Here is a 21,206-nt window from a genome sequence, read left to right as displayed (position 1 = left end):
TATTTGTGCTTTCTTTCCAGAACCTGCTGTCCATTTTGTGACTTTTTACATCTAAATTTATGGCAAGATTGTGATGGCATAATGGATTGATAAATTGCTATGAAATGATGCTGCATCTTAAAACTGGCATTATAGTTTATGAATGTAGTAAACTGCAAAAAAATCTTATGCATTCCTTACAGAGGAGAGCTGACGGGATCTGTCTCAGTCTAACAAATCAAAGGAAGGTGCCATTTGGCTGAAGCGTTCAGTAGTTTCACAGATCAGAATTTGGAATTCCAGTGACTGTAACATTCTCCCTGAAATTAATTAATATATTTTTGTTTCTTATTGGTGGAGCATAAGAGCTAATCATTTAATTACAGACATGTTTTTGAAGTGCTTGCAACTGTTGGTTTTATAATTGCAATCTAAATTTTATTGGAGGAAATTTGATTATGTTTAAGTGTTTTCTGTTAGGAAAAAAAAAAAATACAAGCCATCATATTTACATATTCTATTTTGGTTTGATTTTTTTTTTTAGATTCTGTGTGATTAACTCTTGCATATCTGTGTACAAATGCATGTGATTGCCTGACATTGCACCTACTTTTATGGATCTGTGACTATAATGCCATTGGCTGCAAATAAATGTCAGTTTTAAAGAAGGCTCAGGAAAACAGACTGTATGGATGAGCACTAAACATAACTGTCAGATCAGGTGATCTGCGCAAACCAATATAATGCAAATAGCTGTCTGATATTAAAACTGAAAGTCGAGTGATTTGGCATTAGAGGTCTTCCCATTGGCTCGAGCACCTATTGTTTTTTCCAATTGGCCAAGATGTCAGTATTTTATTCCAAAAGGGCACTGGACGTGCATAAAAAAAATTGCTTAATCATAAATATATGACCAGCGCTACATAATTGGAGCCTGTAGGCTCTAAGCGTTTGGCCTCCTAAACCCCCTCCCCTCTAATGATAGTTTACTACTTTCTTGGAATGTATGTGAAGCTACTGAATTAGCGGGAGACCCCCCCCGGACTTCAGAGAGAGCAGGAAATTCTCCCTGGCGTCCTAACCAGCCAGACGGTGGGCAGGGCCCTCATGCAAATCACTTAATCAAGCCCCACCCACCCCAGTGTACAGCTACTGGTAGGGGATTGATGACAAGATTGTGTTACTTATTACAGCTGTGCCACTCAGCGTGCAATGAGGTGTCCGGGGCTTGATGATGTCATTGCCCCACCCACTTTTTGTTGTGAACTGCGCATTTAAGCCATGCCCACCTAGTCTTTCCTGCCTTGACTTCTGGATCTTCCAGAAGCAAGGCAGGAAAGGTAGGTAAGTATGGCTATAAAAGTCACGTATCTTTTGCACAGAACAATATGTAGTTTGCCTACACAATCCCATACTTGCCTACTCTCCCAGAATGTCCGGCAGACTCCTGAAATCTGGGTTAGTCTCCCGGACTTCCGGGAGAATTTAGGGATCCTCCTGCATCTGACCACTTCCTAGGGGAGTTGACGGGAATCGGAGCCTCTAAGACGCGATTCTCTGCGAATTGCGTCATCTTGGAACGCCCTCATGATAAAATGACAATTTTGCGTCATTACATCGCGGTGGGTGTGGTCAAATGAAGCACTTCGCTGAGCCCCGCCCCAACACACTCACCTCTCCCCCTGATCTCCCAACATTGAAAACTTGGCAAGTATGCACAATCCATAGTCTACTCAAATAAAGTTTCCTTCTGAAAAAAGCCTCCAGACACCCTATTAGTTTAACATTTCCTAACCAGCATCTGCACAGAGGATCCTCAACAAAAAAAGTCGCATTGGGGCTTCTACCCGTGTTGGCACATAGCTGTCATAAAGGAAATTATTGCGTTATAATCATATTTTTCCATGAATTGTCCTTGTTTTTTGTTTATTTTTCCTATGCTATTATTATCGTGTTTTATTTACAAGGCACTAACATTTATAGCAGCAATGTGCATTAGAAAGAGAAAACAAACAGAATTACTTTAATACAATCATATACAATGAAAAGGAAAGGTGAAAGGTCACAAATCTATATTCCCTGCACATGTATAATATATAAGTTCAGGGGCTGGAATACAGAACTTTAGGTGGTGAATTACTAAAGGCTTATGTATTTTATGTTGGCATAGTGATACAGTTGTTGTAATTGTGCTTAGCTGTGCGCCTGATTCTGACAGATTGCTATCTGTGTGCATCTTGTATGTTCATAAGCAGATTCGCGTTAGCGCCTGTTGCAGTGTCGTTTGAGTGATGTCTTTGTTCTTTGTTTTTCTTTTACTGACTTGATTAAGTATGAAAACCACGTGCCCCCATTTTTATCAATATGAAATAGCTTACTGCTGCTTACATGCATCATATTACCATTTCTCTTAAATGCTATGGTTATTTTCATGGTATCCACTTGCAATTACACGTATTGATATACCTGTATTCAGACCACAATTCTGTCTGCATCAATATCTGTGCATCAATCCCGTTTGCACTGCCAGCATGCTTATTGGGGTGTATCCTAATACTGCTTAACTTTACTTTGTGCGTAAATGTCTGTCTATATTAAATGCTTTTATACACTGCCTCACAAAGTTTTAGTCTTAATCCTGGCTGTGTCTATATGGAATATGGCCACTAGGTGGCCATGTGCCACAGTGGGATCTGTCTCCAAACCTCTTGGAGCCAAATTTGGTTTGGAGGTGGTGCCAGGCCCTGGTGACAAAGCCCAGGAGGTATGTTTAGGCAGGAGATCTAACGATTAGATCCCCTCGCCCAGACTAAATGGCTACTCGATGTAAAATCTCCAGACTGACCGGGGGAGTGTGGGGAAAGCACGGTGGCTAAGTGGTTGGCACTTCTGCCTCACAGAACTGGGGTCATGAGTTCAGTTCCCAACCATGTCCTTATCTGTGTGGAGTTTGTATGTTCTCCCCGCATTTGTATGAATTTTCCCCCGGGTGCTCCGGTTTCCGCCCACAATCCAAAAAAACATACTAGTAGGTTAATTGTCTGCTATCAAAATTGACCATAGTCTTTCTCTCTGTCTGTGTGTGTGTATTAGGGAATTTAGACTGTAAGCTCCAATGGGGCAGGGACTGATGTGAGTGAGTTCTCTGTACAGCGCTGCGGAATCAGTGGTGCTATATAAATAAATGGTGGTGATGATGATGATGATTATTTTTTTCTCTTGTTAGAGGACTACCCAGATTCAGACTGGGTGAACAATAGTATACAAGGAGAGCTCATAAAACATTGTCTCAATTATAGGCTGCATTCTGGAAATATCTCAGTCAATAACATGATTAATTATGAGCTAATTCAATTTAATTCACAGGATGTGTTATGATATAAGGGTATTTTTAGTAAAACAATAAATATTTTATTGCTTTAGTTTAAATACAAAAAAAGTTGTTTAAAATGACAGTTTAAGGCTATACAATGCTGTTAAAAATATGAATTTATTTTTATGTTTTAAATCATAAGAAACATTTTAAAAGACAATTTTTACATAAAGAACGATTTAAAGCCTAATTTAAAAATCGGAGCTGGTAGAGGCGAATACAGTAGAGCAATTTAAATATGCTTGGGATAGACATAATGATATCCTTACAAAGAACTAAGGATCAAATAGGGTTTGAGGTTACCATAGGTTAAAAAATGGGCAGACTAGATGGGCCAAGCGGTTCTTATCTGACGTCATCTTCTATGTTTCTATGTTGAACTTTGCTAAGCCAATTTTCTCAACTCCAAAACATAAACTACCTAAACCGATATATATTAATATTTCCTGGTTACATGTATATCCTTTTATACTTCTTACTACAAAGCGTTATTCTCCCAATCATATAGTGGCTTCAATTATGTATTCTCTCTTATAGCTCAAGTTGACTCATAATCGTAACACTTCATAGAGCAACTTTTAACACTCATTCAAATGTTCCTGCTTTGAAGTGGCTTAATTGTTTAGAAAGTTAAGTAATATAATGTAACTGACAAAACACCTACACGCAGTGGTCCTCATTTACAAAGTGTTAAATGGCTGAGGTGCAAGGCAAAGTTCTCTTTTGGTGGTCCCGTGGACCTCAATTTGTGCAGCTTTACCTAGATTTCTGCCAAATCAGTGCTAAGACAGTGGGCAAGACCTATCGCTTGATGGGCTGCATTCTTATGAAGACGAAGTGTCTTCCTCGAATGTGAGTAGGCAACAGTTCCACTTTCAACTTGTGCTGCCACCTGCATAAAAGATTTTACTAAGGTGCCCATCCCCCCCCCCCCTAAATGGAAGGATGGCAGATGCAGACTTTTTTTCTGTAATGCAGAACCAACAAATCATCACCATCATCACCATTTATATATATATAGCACCACTAATTCCGCAGCGCCGTACAGAGAACTCACTCACATCAGTCCCTGCCCCATTGGGGCTTACAGTCTAAATTCCCTAACACACACACACAGACAGACTAGGGTCAATTTGATAGCAGCCAATTAACCTACCAGTATGTTTTTGGAATGTAGGAGGAAACCGGAGCACCCGGAAGAAACCCACGCAAACACGGGGAGAACATACAAACTCCACACAGATAAGGCCATGGTCAGGAATTGAACTCATGACCCCAGTGTGGTGAGGCAGAAGAGCTAACCACTGAGCCACCGTGCTGCCCAATCAATTAAGTTCTCCTTGTTATGACAACAGGTGTGAGCAGGAGGACCAATCACACGCTGCATTCCTTTTATTGAGAATCGTGACTGGTCCCCCGCCCACAGATTTCGGCCAGGCCTGTAAGAGTAGTAAAACCTTCTCCATAGCTTTTAGTGTAGCTTTAAGGATAACGATGTTATTTACTATTTTTACATAAAGTCCTGTAACTCAGTTTCTCTCAAAATACTTTTAAGGACTGAACCTCAATAGAGCGCCTCTAAAATACTAAACAAGCTGGAGTCTGTAGTGAGTAACATTTCTATTTCCCCAGCTCCATTTTCATGCACAATTAAGTCGAAGTAATGAAAGAGCCTTCATAGTTAGATACGTTAAACTTAGCGCCATACTTTGTGCTTAGATTAAAGGACGCTGATGTATCTTTTAAAGTATGCAGTGCTTCCAAACAGCCTCTTATTGTGTAGTCATAAAATTATATTTTGCTTAATATTCTTTCAGAGAGTTCAGCAGTAGTGTAGCCGAGTTTTCTGATCACAAACTCCTGGTATTTATTTTACACATAGGCCTAGATTTATATATTTCTATTCATCATGCTATTTTTCTTTTCTGTCCTAACATAATCTCCAGTCCCCTCCTCACTGTTTCCGGTTACATCCCTCATTGAATCATGTTCGTTTAAAATAGAGATGGGCGGGTCCGGTTCTCCGAGAACTGAACCCACCCGAACTTTGGGTATCCGAGTACCGAGCTGAGCAGCTCGGTACTCTCCCGCCCATTCCGAATCCAAATCGAGGCCGAACGTCATTGTGACGTCGTCGGATCTCGGGGCTCGGTTCTCGCGATACTTCAACTTTATAAATACATGCCTCCACAGCAATCCATCGCCATTTGACAGAGGGAGAGAGCAGGGTGTAGTCATAGGCTAATTAGAGCAGGGACAGAGAATACAATATTGTTCTTGCAATTGCTCTAACCAAAATCGCTAGTGCAGAGAGGAGGATAGAGGTTTATTATTTTTTCTTCATATTTGACACTCCCCAGCGCTTTTGGGGTGTCCCCCATAATTGTGCATAAATATTTCTGGCTGTCAAAAGTCATATCTGTCAGCAGTATCTACTAAATAATTTTTAGCACTCCTCAGTGCTTTTGGGGTGTCCTCCCTAATTGTGCATTAATATTTCTGGCTGTCAAAAGTCATATCTGTCAGCAGTATCTACTAAATAATTTTTAGCACTCCTCAGTGCTTTTGGGGTGTCCTCCCTAATTGTGCATTAATATTTCTGGCTGTCAAAAGTCATATCTGTCAGCAGTATCTACTAAATAATTTTTAGCACTCCCCAGTGGTTTGCGCTCAGAATGGATTCAAAGCAGTCCACATATGATCTGAATGAGCAACCAGGTTCTGTCACCAGTCCTGATGTTAGTGTTCCCAGTACGTCATCTGGCCAAGGCGATGTCAAACAACAGAGTGTTTTCAAATTAGTGCAAAAAACAAAAAACAAAAAAAAATTTACTGTATTGAAGCGAAAAAGAAGTGTAACTGAGCAAAAGTTAAGTGACGATAAAAAAAAAATTGCAAGCATGCCATTCTACACACACAGTGGCAAAGAGAGAATGAGGCCTTCACCTTTGGCTATTAGTGGCAGATCCCAAAAAGTTACCCAGCCTACAATTGGTGCACAACTACTGTTACGCGTCAAAGCCGAGCTGCAAGATAACAGTGAGGCATTACAGGAGAATATTTGCTCTGATTCACAAATGACAACAATCCCTATGGAGAGTCCATCCAACAGTGGGATGTCTAATCGTGAGCATTCTGCTGATGTGTGCCTTAATAGCCCGAGTGTAGCCGGTGATACCCAAATTGAGGATGCCACTTTGGAATTAGAAGAGGATGAGGGGGAGATTTGTGTAGGCGACGAGGGCGCTAATGATGATGTTGATGATTATGATGCAGACAGATACCAAATTGCCTTTCTCAATTTATATTTATATTCTAGATTATATAACGGCTGAATAGTTTTCTATTTTACTCCTAGTGGAGAGAGGATCTGATGCAGACAGATACCAAACTGCCTTTGTCCATTTCAATTTATATTGTACAGTATATAACGGCTGAATTTATTAGTATTTTATACAAGTGGAGGGGGGCCTAGAGAGACAGAAACCAAACTGGCTTTCTCCATGTCAATTAATATTGTACAGTCTATAACGGCTGGATTTTTTGGTATTTTATACAAGTGGAGGGGGGCCTTGAGAGACAGAAACCAAACTGGCTTTTTCCATTTCTTTACATATTTAACTATAAGTGTAGGGTGTAATATACATTCAAAGACGATGGCAGCATTGCCAATATGCATAGATGGAGAGGAAGACAATCTGTTTTGTGTGTAGAATAGGCCTACCAACGAAGAATTAAACAGTTTTTTTGGATGATTTATTACCTCAACAATTAGATTACTTGTCTCTAAAACAGTTGGAGCACTAAATTGGGTTAATTTAGGCCCAAAAACATGGATTTTCAAAAAAAATAGCAAAACAAAACCAAACAAAACCAAAACCAAAACCAAAACACGCAATGGCAGTTTTGCAAAACCAAAACCAAAACCAAAACACGACGGTAATCCAGATCCAAAACCGAATCCAAAACCAAAACACGGGGGTCAGTGACCATCTCTAGTTTAAAATAAAGATGTGGGAATACTGAGGTTCAAGCAGAGCCCACGGTTACATGTTTTAAATGTTATAATACGCTATAAACAAATGATGTATATGCAAAATAAGACCAAAAAATAATGGTGTACAAATCAAGTAGAGGATCATCTCTGCATGTCTGCCACCCTAGGCCTGAGACTAGGCCACTGATCCAGATATCCTGGCCTGTATATACTTGTTATATTTAGATTAGTGCATTGTTAAACATTGGTTATCTAAAGCTCAGCGGTAGGTAATTATACTTGATAGCTTATTTGTACACTGGAATTTAAAGTTGACATTTATGTGCTACATGAAAAAACAGTCAGTATTTAACTTATGTGCAAAACAGAAAACTAATTTGCACCCCTTGCATTGTAACATGGTTTTGTCCAGGAGACTGAAATAAGAAGTTTCTCAAGTTAAGATCCTTAATGAATCAGGTCCTTAATCTTTTGCAACCAAAAATCTTACATGTTTAGAGGTACTTTCCCCACAAAACGTTTTGTAGCTTAATTTTGTTGTATATATCTTGCTCCATCAATTTTTCCTCTTGTTTGCCGTGTTGTATGGAAACAGAGAATCAACACCATAGCACTATATCTCTGTGCCTCTCTCACAATTAGAGTCCTCTTTACCCTGCATCTCATGTTTGTGCCTTTTTTATACCTGATATGTTTTTTATGTAATTTTTTCTATTTGTGTGGGAGTAATGATTTTCTGTTTAACTTGTACATGTTGAGTTTAGACTTGTATGTTTGTATTTGGATGATTTGTATTGGCATTCACATGTTTTGTTATTATGTTTATTTGTTTTGTAGTACAGGCACCCTTCTGGTGATGTGCACACACAAACAACTTCTTTCTTTATAATTTGCTTTATTGTCAGGATGACAAAGTAATTGACAACATAAAGTTCCACACACTTTCTCATGACCCTAACGCTAAATTAAGAGAGACCAGCTTCCTAGACACCGGCCATTATCTAGCAGCGGTCACACAGGAACAATGAAAAAAGACAGGTTTAAATAGTTTGCACTCCTTTCACATTCCTAGCTTAATGGACAGGTGAGATTCCCGTCTTAGCTTTATACAGGAGTTCTCATCAAGAGCTCTGCTTGATTGCTCTCTCTGCAGACATACCCTGTCAGCATGCTGTGAGCTGTGGGAAAAAGATCCCTCTAAACCACTACAAAACATGTAAGTTTAAATCACACATATGTCCTCCACCTGCTTACTAGGTGCACTGTGTCTTTGTCACAGTTATTATGTCTGTTAGTATCCATGTTATTTGTATAATTACTGTCCCGTGCTGCTCAATTTGCGGCTCCTTACAAATAAACCATGACGATGACTATGCTCCCATCACCATACTTCATAGGATAGTGTTATTGGGCTCATGCTCAGTGTCAGCCTTGTACCAAACATAACTCCTAGCATTAAAGCCTGAATGTTCCATCTTGGTTTCATCAGACCTTAGAATCTTCCTCCACTTGGTGTGTGGGTCTCTCACTTGCTTTCTGGCAAACTCTATGCTGTTTCATGTCCATTTCTTCCTTTTGCCACCCTGCCATAGGGCACAGATTTGTGAAGTACACAGGCTATTGTTGTCTCTAGGACAGTTTCACCAATACCTGCTTTGGAAGTCTCTGATTCTAGACTCTAGGGGCTAGATTTACTAAGCTGCGGGTTTGAAAAAGTGGGGATGTTGCCTATAGCAACCAATCAGATTCTAGCTTTCATTTATTTAGTGCTTTCTACAAACTGGCAGCTAGAATCTGATTGGTTGCTATAGGCAACATCCCCACTTTTTCAAACCCGAAGCTCAGTAAATCTAGCCCTAGATCTCTTGTCAGCCTTCCTAACAAGCATCCTTCTCACACTGCTGTGAAGACAAATGTACAGTTGTATCATGTTCTCTCTATTTCAGGCTAGACAGTGCTCCAGGGGACTCTGAAGTCTTTGGGAGGGATTCAGTTCAGTGCAACGTGACAGCGGACATCACAACGATGTCCGGCTGTGCACATTTCAACCTATTACGGTAAGGAATTTACACTCATTTTTGTGCGCACCTCTATGGGGAGCGAGGAAAAATGACAGGTGTTTTTAGCCTGAACATCCCCTCGGAGTGTCTATATTGGCTGTTCTGGAGGCACATTGTGTTGAATTGAATCTCCCCATTTGAATCTTCCTATAGCCTTCTCCTGAGGATTTTCGGTAATCTTTTCTCATATTTGCTTGAACTATTCTATGATCTTCTTGATGAAGCTCTTCTTTGGAAGCATTTTAACCAACTGTGGGACCTCTCACAGACAGATGTATTTATTTTGAAGTCAATTAAAACCATTTCATTGTACACAGGTGGACACCAATCAATTTGGTGACCTCTGAAAACAACTGATGTGGCACCAGGGTTTATTTAGGTGTAACTTAACTTAGCAAAACAGGTGGATTCTTAGGTAGTCATTTATTTTATTTTTATTTGTAATTAATTGAGAAAAGCTTTAGAGTTTTCTTTATTTTATATTAAAGAATATTTTGTGCTGCTCATTGGTGAGAAATCCTGAATATAACATGTTGCGTTCCATGATGCAATAAAATATGAAAAATGCAGAAGGAGGTGAATACTTTTGTAATATATGAAGTTTTTGGACTGCTTAAAGAGTCTGTTGGTGGTAGATTTGCGCCCAGTTGTACCTAACTGCTCTACATTGCTGTTAGAGATGCTCAGGTTCGGTTTCCCGAGAACTGAACACACACGAACTTAGCAGATCCGAGTACTGAGCCGAGCCAGCTTGGTACTTCTGCGCGCCCTCGGAATTGAAAGCAAGGTAAAACGTCATTGTTACGTCGTCAGATGTCAAATCTCGCGAGCTTTTGATTCTATAAGTACCGCCCTCCACGGCGATCCAGCACCATTTCACAGAGCGACACAGAAGGGGTAGCACAGTTCTTGGCAGTCTCTAGTGCAGTTGGGCAGCGTCATAGGTAGAAAAGAGAGAGGAGGGGTAGCAGTGTTCTTCAAAGTCTACAGTGACATTCAGGAGAGCTCCATTGCTCCATTGCTAGTTGTCATTGCTGAAATACAAATAATATGTCTGGCAGGCTTGGTCTTCTAGATCTGCAGTCTTTCTTTGAAAATGTATGAAAATAATATTGTGACCTCTGAGGTGGCCAAAGTTGACTGCAAATGACTTGAAATTAGTGTTATTGAGGTTAATAATAATGTAGGGGGATAAAAAAGCAAAAATATGTAATTTTAGCAAAAAAAAATAGGGATTTTAGAAAAAATCAGGATCCAAAACTAAAACACGCAAGGGTGGTTTTGGAAAAGCTAATACCAAAACACGAAGTTAATCCAAATCCAAAACCAAAACCCACAAGGGCGGTTTTGCCAAAGCCAAAACCAACACACAAAGTTAATCCAGATCCAAAACCAAAACCAGAACATGGGGGTCAGTGAACATTTTTAATTACTATATAATTGTCACGAGCTGCGTGAACTAGCAGCCGGGCGTGTACTTTAGTTTCTGTGGTCTGTTTTTATCCTTGTGGCATAGATGTTAGAGGGTGTAGGGACATCCTCCAACACCAGAGGGAGCTCCATATGATTTAAACTGGTTCACTTATATTTTTATACATGCTTCCTGGTTATGTTATTACCTATGCTAGTTCTAGCTAGTAATTAATTAGCTGCCTCCTGAGGCTGATTGTCAGTCTATCCTCCTCTGTCCTGATTGGCTCTTAGGACTATTTAAGGCAGTGAGATCTGGGCCTCACTGCCGGTTATAGTGTCCAGTTTGCCTGTCAGCCTAACCTGCTCCTGCTCCTGCTCCTGCTCCTGCTCCTGCTCCTGCTCCTGCTCCTGCTCCTGCTCCTGCATTGTATTAGTGAATCCTGTTGGACTGATTGCCTGTGTATGACCCCTTGCCTGGATTTGGACCCTGCCTGTGTTTCTTGTGACCCCGATCTCTGGCGTGTTTACCGACCTTCTTGTTTGCTCGTGACCTTTGACCTCGGCCTGTTTACTGGATCTGCTGTCTGCTGCCAGCCCTCGACCCTTGCTTGGACTCCACTTCGCTTGCCTGGGTTCTCCCTAGTCGGTACAAACTTCACGACCCTCTGTCAGTCTGCAGCCAAGTCTGTCCCCACCACTAGGGGCTCCAGTGAACACCTGACTGGCGGAGCAGACTCCGGGTTGTGCTGTATCGGCTAGAGAGGTTCCTAACAATAATAGGATACAATTTCAATATGTGATAGACATCGTTAGTGGCATGATCTTAAATGTCTTCTACATTTGGATTTATGATAAGGGACAATTGAGCAGTGGATTATCGTTTATCACCAATTTATTTTGAATAATGGGGAATTGTGCAACCCGCCATGCATATACTACAAGGAATGCTTTAGACTGATTGAGAGGTATACCTGGAAGTGTTAAAATAAATTAAGATGCCATTTGGTCTCCCAGAAAGAAGCTACATTTTCACCATGGAAAATATGAACGCTAGGCTAATTACACTTGGTTTAAAACTTGGCTAACGCAATCACAAGACCCAGAAAGACTTTGAAACGCTGTAGTCACTAGGCATAAGAGCTTACAGTCAGGAATCATCAATAACACAGAGCCTGCAGCAGTTATAATATAAATATAACAGTGTCTTTTATTACTGAGGTTGGGATAAGAAAAATAAAACAATACATAAGTCCTTACAAAAAAATTAAATGGCATATACATTTGGCTAAATAGTATTTCCCATCTGTCATTTTATGGTGATTCCTTTCGTACGTCAGTCAAAACTGGCTGAGTCTTTGCTAATCATTTTCCTCCCTTCGTATTAGAAAATAGTAATTATTAATTTCTGAGAATTGTGCCTACGACAAATGAGTTTTTATTTTGACGCATTGGAAACAAAATCCTAATACACAGTATCTTCCTTTGTCAACTCTACTGTCACATCCTAATATCAGCCATTTCAAAGCCGGTCTAGTCAGATTGAGGTCATCTACACCCTATGAATCCTGTTGAAAATATTTGAGACATTGAAGCTTCATTGTCACATGCAGACTAAATTTCCAATTTTAGCAACCCCACTGAGGTGTCAAGCAGGAATCCTAACACAATCCCACACTTATCAATCTTTGTTTGAAATTCTGAATTGGGGAAGGTAGGTGAACTGTCACAGAAATTCTCACTGTGTTGCCTTTCTTTCAAACATAAGAGTGAATACGATAGCAGGAGTAGGGTTGGTGAATTTGTGATAATACTGGAAATAATTCTATATAACACCAAGTTGGGTTTAGTAATGTACAGTGCGCACATTTTTAGTGTTGAGTTTTTACGGAGCATTTGGGCAGAGCACCTTTTTTTGTTAACACTCGTCTACCCCTATTCGCCCTTGTGCACTCAGCCCCTGTTGTATATTTTACAGGGGTATTTGTATCATGTACAATTGTATCTTTTCAAAATACATTCGTAGTGTTTGGCGATCAACCTTTATTGACCTCAAACACATGTATGTGAAAATTGTGGTAGAAAACTTTATCTACCTTGATACATAGTATCCAGGCTCCCCTAACTAGCGTTAGGTATAACCAGGGCTGAATTAAGACAATGTAGGCCCCTGGGCTAAGGGTACTGTGAGGCCCACAGTAATTTATAAAGGCCCCCATCCCCCATGCATCCAATTCATCTCCCCACCCCCAGTGAAGACCCCCGCCACAATATATCACCTCTGTTCTTCCTATGAGTCATAGGACTAGATTTACTAAGAATCGGGTTTGGTGGTGGTTTAAAAACCACCATCCATTGCCGGTGGTTTAGTGGTCCAAACCGCCGTATTTACTATGGGGCGGTTTGTGGCTTCAATTTAAAATTAATGGTGATGTATGGCGGAATGAAAAGGCTAAACTGTTGGCTGTTTTGTCCAAAACACCGGCGGTTTGGTTAAAGCCGCCATCTAGACCGCCATCTAAAAGACAGGACAGGACAGTTTTAACACCTTTTTCAGAATGGCTGCATAGCTCAGACATGATGTTTGAACTATTTTGCCATTCAGAACATAAGAGAAAGCACCATTGACATTTAAATTATTTGGGCAATCGCTATTTATTGATAAGGGGGGTAAAATGAATTTAATATTAACTTATGAGGGGAAAAAAAAATCATTATATTAAGGGGATACAATTATTTAATTAATATATTATTCAGGCAATATGTAATGACAAATTGTGCAACATAAATAATTATATCCACCATTAACAATCAGCTAATAATATTACATATTAACATTTTCCCATATTATAATGCTATAATAGTGTTACCTTAAAAAAAATCTAAAAAAAACAAAATCCCTCATAATTTAATATTAAATTAATTTTGCCCCTTAATCAACAAATAAAGATTGCGCAAATAATTTAAATGTCAATGGTGCTTCCTCTTATGTTCCGAATGGCAAAATAATTCAAATAGCAGCAGTTTGATCAATCTCACCATTCACAACCACCTCTTTTATTTTGCCCGTTTGGATGGTGGTTTTGTAACGGATTTTGAAAACCGCAGCTTAGTAAATCCGGCTGTTTGTATGTTCATCATTGTTAAAATCGGGATGGCGGTTTGTAAAGTGGTGGTTTTGATGAACGTCAATTCTGGCCGTTTTAACGGCGGATGGGCTTTAGTAAATCTGGCGGAAAAATAGCCGAAAAGCGTCGGTTTTAGCAAACCGCCCTTTAGTAAATCTAGCCCATAATCTCACTAGACCTCCTCACTAAGCAGCGCACTGCGCAATGCGCCTGCACTGACAGCTGGGCAGCTAACAGCATCAGATTTGCTGTTAGCTGTGCCTGCCTAACTTGAATGAATGGGAGGCAATGGCCCCAACCCGATCGCCGGAATTATTAACTAACAAGCTGTGTTAGGGGCCCCCAGCACAGAAAGCCCATTACCTTAATCTGACTCTGGATATAAAATTGCCCTAATTGTTCTGGGTTTTTTCTTATTTTAGTTTACTTGTGGTTTCTTTGGGCAGATATTTTAATATGCAGTATGGAGGTATAGTACATTTTAGTCTTATTAGACCAAGCAAACAAGCAACTATTATAACAGCAATAATCCATTTTTAGATAATGCTGACTTGCTATGCGTTGTTTTAAATTTACATAAACAATGCTCATTTGTCCAAGCAGATGCAGAAGAAATATATAGCCTGAAACAATATAAATATTAATTTGTTGTTTTTTTTTATTATTATTGGAAAACCATAAGAACATTCAGTGCACAGGTAAATCGTTGTAGAAATAACATACAGTGTAAGCGGTGTAACAGAATGCTAAGAGGAAATATATAAAAATGTACTCAGCAAACTTACGAGAATTTTTCACTTATTTTTTATTGTTCTATATACTCCATAAATTAAAATAAACACTTATGATTGGTCAAGAGCAATTTAAATAAAATTATAGGTCAGCTAAAATATGACTCTTTTTAAATAAAATAATTTTTAGAAATGCACAAACTTTTACAAAGGCCAACTTGGTACAACTAAACAAAGAAAAGTAAAATGTTTATAGATGAAGCATTAAGCTAATATACATCTTTCAGTCTTTCTTTGTGTGCTGTAATATTTTAGCACCCTTCCATCATATACAGAGCAGCTTTTAGCCAATGGTCCAAAAACTAAGGTGTTTATAATAATGTTAATCACATTTAGAGGTAGATTTACAAAAACCTTCTATAAAGGAAAAGTGGAGGTGTTGCCCCTAGCAACCAATCAGATTCTAGCTAACATTTATCTAGTACATTCTAGAACATGAGAGCTAGAATCTGATTGGTTGCAACACCTCCACTCTTCCTTTTTATAGAAGTATTAGTAAATCTGCTCCTTAGACTTACTGCTGTACCAATTGTACAAACCGTTAAAGACTACTAGTCAGCCATTAAAATCTGGGATAATAAGTCTGTGGTCAGTCGAGCTACGTGACATTAAAATTTAAGTTCATAGGTACATAGGGGCTTTGCTCTGATTGGTCAAAGTGTCGGAAATCCGGTCTGTGGTTAGTAATAGTGAGACACCAGGTGATAGATTTACTAAATTGCAGGTTTAAAAAGTGGAGATGTTGCCTATAGCAACCAATCAGATTCTAGCTGTCATTTTATAGAATGCACTAAATAAATGACAGCTAGAATCTGATTGGTTGCTATAGGCAACATCTCCATTTTTCCAAACCCGCAGTTTAGTAAATATACCCCCAGGAGTGGTGCTACCTTTAACCGCAATGCGCTACATTGTAACACAGGAGTTCATTGATAAAATGTGTTAATGAACTCCATTGATACAATGTAGCTTATTATGGTTAGTGGTGAGATCCATTGTGCGTTAGTCTTACCAGCGCCACCTTTTGTACTACTTATTATCCTCAATTTATACAACACAATTTTTATCCTCAATTCATACAACACACCTAACCCTGATATTATAAATCAGGACAATGGGACAAAGCATAATTATTCCTGATAATTCGGGAAAGAATAGATGACTTCATCATAGAGCAACCTGACATAAAGACCCTATGCTTGTCTAGATGGCTCTACCTCAATTTTATCTTACAGAGTGTTTTTATACCTTCCCACGTCTATTGACATATATTGGCACAAAAAGATTAGCTTGCGTTATAATTACAATTATGTATTATGTAATTATGTAGAAAAAAACAATATGTATATAGAAAACAAAAGTTCAGCGTTCAATCTGTTTCTCACACGCTATTGACATCATAAAGAATATCAAAAGAAATACAAATACATCTATTTCTGAACCAAGGTCAGGGTGTTGCATGGCTCCCATCTGTGTTAACATTTCCATTTATTCATGTTATTCATTTAACTTCATAAACACGTAAAGAAATCCATTTTTAAATTGAACTAACTCTTATTCAATTGTCCGCGGGGTTCGAGCGCGGTAAATCTATTACCACTAATACGGTAATCTCTCACTGGATTTCAGCTCGCAGCTCCCTGAGCTGCGAGCTGAAATCCAGCGAGTAAATTACCGTATTAACGGTTTTACCACGCAGTATTACCGTAATAACGGTAATCCTGCGCGGACCACAGGATTTTCGGCAATCCCGCGGACAATTGAATATGCCCCTTAGATGTAATAACTAACCGGTACACCTTTGATTTAATTTTGACATCTGCAAATTAAATAGTCTTGAACAAATAAATGTGGAAAACTAGGAAATATGAAAAATCTAAAGATTATTGGCCAACGTGGTTTTTGGAATTGTCCATTCAAATGTAATCGCATATTGTGGATATTGCTGGGTCTGTGCATGATAGGCATGATTATTGTAATGACATGGAAATTTTCCTTCTTTATAATTTCCTGGGATATAGACCTCCAAATTTTGAATACTCCAGAGAATTCCGCTGTGGGCCGTATCTGTTTTCCCTGTGATGGTACCTGTGAATCCCGATTGGCCAGGTTGTGATGCCTGTCCAATCAGGTGAATTACTCCAGAGAGATGGACTCCATCCTCTATCTGTTTCTTCAGACTTACCTTGAAAAAGACTGCAATACACAGTGGAAACGCGTTGGGTAGGATAGTGGAGCGCTGTCCATTTACCCTACCAAGTAACATCGTAAGGAGGAATAATTTGTTCCTAGAACTGGCAGAATCCTGGCAGCAAAATTACATCTTTATACTGCTGCTAGAACTACGTCTATTTTATCTTCCTTCTGGTAGGAGAATATAAGCATGTTCCATTTTAAACTTGTGTGAATGTGACTTTTTTTTGTTTGTAATAAATTGAGTTTTAAGGAAAAACAATATTACCCTAGAGTCTCCCATTTTTAATTTTTGTTTTTATGAGTAAAAATCCATCGGGATGGACAAAATGTTCCCTATATCCTGAAAGATGCGTAGAGAAAACTTGTTGAGTGCTATCTGTTAAGAATAGTTCCAGTAATACTTGAATCATAAAGGGATCACATGTGGAATTTCACTTCACTTATGCACCTTAAGGATTGATTTGTTTTGATGTCTCACTAAAAGAGAGGTTCCAGTAAGTGTTCGTTTCACAAGGGGACGAAGGACTATATCAATACATTTTTTTTTTACAAAGGACTATTTAATTATTATTATAAATTATTAATTATTGCACTGTGTATTTTTTTTTATTTTTATGTGTTTTTGATTTATGTGGACTAACAAGGAGAAAATAGAGAAGATTGAAAATCGTATTCACACTTAAAATGAAATCAACCTACATCGTCTATTTTACTTTCCAACATTTGAGGTACAACATTATCATCATCACCATCATTTATTTATACAGCGCCACTAATTCTGCAACGCTGTACAGAGAACTCACTCACATCAGTCCCTGCCCCATTGAGGCAAATTCCCTAACACACACACAGTAGGGTCAATTTGTTAGCAGCCAAGTAACCTACCAGTATGTTTTTGGAGTGTGGGAAGAAATCGGAGCACCCCGGAGGAAACCCATGCACGTGGAGAACATACAAACTCCTCTCAGATAAGACCATGCCGGGAATTGAACTCATGACCACAGTGCTGTAAGGCAGAAATGCTAACCACTGAGCCACCGTGCTGCGCTATCTCCTAACTCATTTCTCACCATATATCAATACTATTTCTTCAGGCATCCAGGACTTGAGAATTCAACATTTGTGGGATCCGCACTTCTCACAAGCCCACAACAAAGGTATGAAACAGCCCCCTTTTTATAGCACAACTTCCCAACAAAAAGCATCAAAGTTCTATTCAGAGCAACATGTCCCAGAAATCTGACTTTCTTTAATATTTAATAAAAGTACTTTTTTTTTCTTTTATTTGACAGCCACATAGTAAATATAAATGTATTTATTTATTTAATTCAGAACTAGCACCGCGATTCAAGAATAGAAGGCCAGATATGGATCGCGTAAGTGTTAAAATTCTACATAAGGGAGAGACTGGCTGGTTTTTCACGCCGTGCTGTAATGCTCACAGAGAGAGTTATAAGTTCATGGGTGACAAAGAAGTGTGTACAATGCTTTGGGATTTGACCTTTAGATGTGAATCTTGATAGTCTGCATCCCGTTTCCAGGAATTACTACGGAGAAAATCCCTCAGTGGCGGGAAGTGTAATGGGCAACATGTACAGCTATTTATTTAGCAAATATTTGTTTTAAATGAAAAAAGAAAGGAAAGTGCAAAGAAAGCCAGGACAATACAGAGAGGGATATAGCACAAAAAAAGACATAAAAATATCACTATAACGTAAAGCCATTTTCTCTGAGTTGGGGTAGAAGCAACGGAGACAATCTGGGATCTACTATTTTTACAGGTCAATGTGTTCTATAAAAACATGTCATCAAAATCATGCCTCGTCTTTATTATAATAGTTATTTGGTAATGGAAATAAGAAAAATATTGTACATGATACTTTTCACGTGAATTGTCCACCAAGGGATGAACCCATTTAGGGGTATATTTACTAAACTGCGGGTTTGAAAAAGTAGAGATGTTGCCTACAGCAACCAATCAGATTCTAGCTGTCATTTTTTAGAATGCACTAAATAAAGGATAGCCAGAATCTGATTGGTTGCTATAGGCAACATCTGCACTTTTCCAAACCCGCAGTTTAGTAAATCCAGCCCTTAGTGCCTTTGTGATGGCGGAATTCTATGTGACTCATAACGCCATAGTCCAGTCAAATGAGAGAATATACAAGGATGTGGCTGTAAAGATGTATATATATGGCCTGATTTAGAGTTGGCCATATATCCACTGTGTTTTGTTTTACTTGCATATGTTCCCTACGTACATCCTGAGAACTGTATTATCTCTACTTTTATGCTTCCACCAGCAAAATCTTTATTGTACTTTAAACTATATCCATTTCTCTTCCACTCATGTCTCATTCTTTCTCATAAAGCAAATGGCAATACAGCAAATCTCATGAATCTTTCAAACAGCAGACCACACTATCTCTGGTACTGTATGAGGTGCTCCCACTGTCTATGGGAATTTGCTTCCACTGATGATATGTATTCCGCCATCAAACAAGGTCAGACCGAGTCATGTGTGCAAGAGATTGCTGGTTGTGATTGGTCCTCACGCTCACGCAACCACTCCCGTATTTCCACCGGGGCTGTAAGAGGGGTGGAGTCAGGGGCTGGCTGGCCAATTGTAGCCTGTGGGGGAGGGGCAAGACTCAGCTCAGCAGCCCAGGGCCCAGGGGGGGCAGATACCCCCTTGATCCCTAGACCAACCAGCCCCTAAATGGGCTAGGAGGAGAAAGAAATTGACTGCACGGAGCCTCTGGGGCTCTGGATAAGGGGAGGGACACCTTAGTAAAAGATTTTCCTAGCTGGTAGTGCAAATGTCAGAAGGAGGAAAGTTTGAACTTTCATTTGCAAAAAGGCATAAAAATGAACCAATATATCACTAAGCCTAAAATACAAGTTATTTTGTGTAAAAGAGATACCAACATTCACAAATATACATGTACAAGTTTCTATACCTAGACAGACCCTGAGGGGCTTGATGGAGAGTTGATTGCAAATTAGGCATAATTTATGCTCAAAGAGTAGAAGCATGGGGCAGACATAAGACTGGGGATTGCCAAAAGCTCCATATCAACTAAAATAAAAGTAACTTCATACAAAATTTATTACCGTTGGTATTACACTCCCTAGAGACTCAACAGTATGTTCCTAGACTCTCCTGACTGTTAGCGGGGGTCACATGGGCACTATGTTCCGCGATTGGTGGACCTTCCAGATTGTTGCTCCCCTCTGGGACTCGGTTCATGGTTTTCTGAACCCCCTTCTCGAAACTCCCGTGGCAAGGGATCCCTGGGTATTCTTGCTTTGTTACCCCCCCTCCTCCAGATCTGGACACATTTTCCAGAAAGCTGACTGTGCACATTCTGGAGGCTGCTAAAACCCTGACAGCTCTGAACTGGAAACAGTCATCCCCACCGTCTCTCTCTGCACTCAGACACCAGATCTCTCATGTTGCTGCTATGTAAAAAATGACCTACGCCCTTCACAACAGGGGGTATATTTATTAATTAGGTCTGGGCTCCTTGGCTGTTCTCCAACCGCAGACTCCTGTCTTCCTCCCTCCAGGTGCACCCGCCTCCCATGATGTCCCATGAGCGGTGAACGTTGGCCTTTCCCAGTTGCCTTCCTGCCTTTATCTCTGCCCTTCTACTTCTGTTTGGTCAGTGGATACATGTATGGTTCTATTTCATTCCATCTCATGTAAAAAAAATATATATGTTATTAGTGCTTATTATATTTTTAGGTATAGTTGTCCCAAATTCTTTCACAATACTATTTTCATTATAGGACAAACACAGACTTTTCATAACGGATTCTGCGCTTTTACAATATCAGCTCGTTTTATGTCAATCTGTTTGAAGATTTTCCAGATTCCTCTATCTGACATTACATTGTTCACTCACAAGAGAGGAGATTATTCCGTTTATCACTGCAGTGAAAAAAATGATTGCCAGCTTTGCAACATGCTGTAATTATATGGTAATTTATCTAACAATTATAATGTTGGAAGGCTGGCCCCATAACATTGCCTCACTGTTAGGAGAAATAGTTTAAAATGCAGGGTGCAAAGGACCACTAATATGATAATTGTGCGGCAATTGATCTGTTGTGGGTGAATGTCAAGCAAGACGTTCATCAAACATAATGGAGGTCATTTAGTGTTGCGCACCACACATGTGCACGCGCACGTCTGTATCAAGGTTTTTGCAAGCGTTGACTGAGTACATTCAGGGCGTGCTCACGTAAATGCTCATTTAGACGCGCATG

This window comes from Mixophyes fleayi, chromosome 8 (genome assembly GCF_038048845.1).
Source record: "Mixophyes fleayi isolate aMixFle1 chromosome 8, aMixFle1.hap1, whole genome shotgun sequence".
NCBI classification, from domain to species: Eukaryota; Metazoa; Chordata; class Amphibia; order Anura; family Limnodynastidae; genus Mixophyes; species Mixophyes fleayi.
This window is presented reverse-complemented; position numbering follows the sequence as displayed.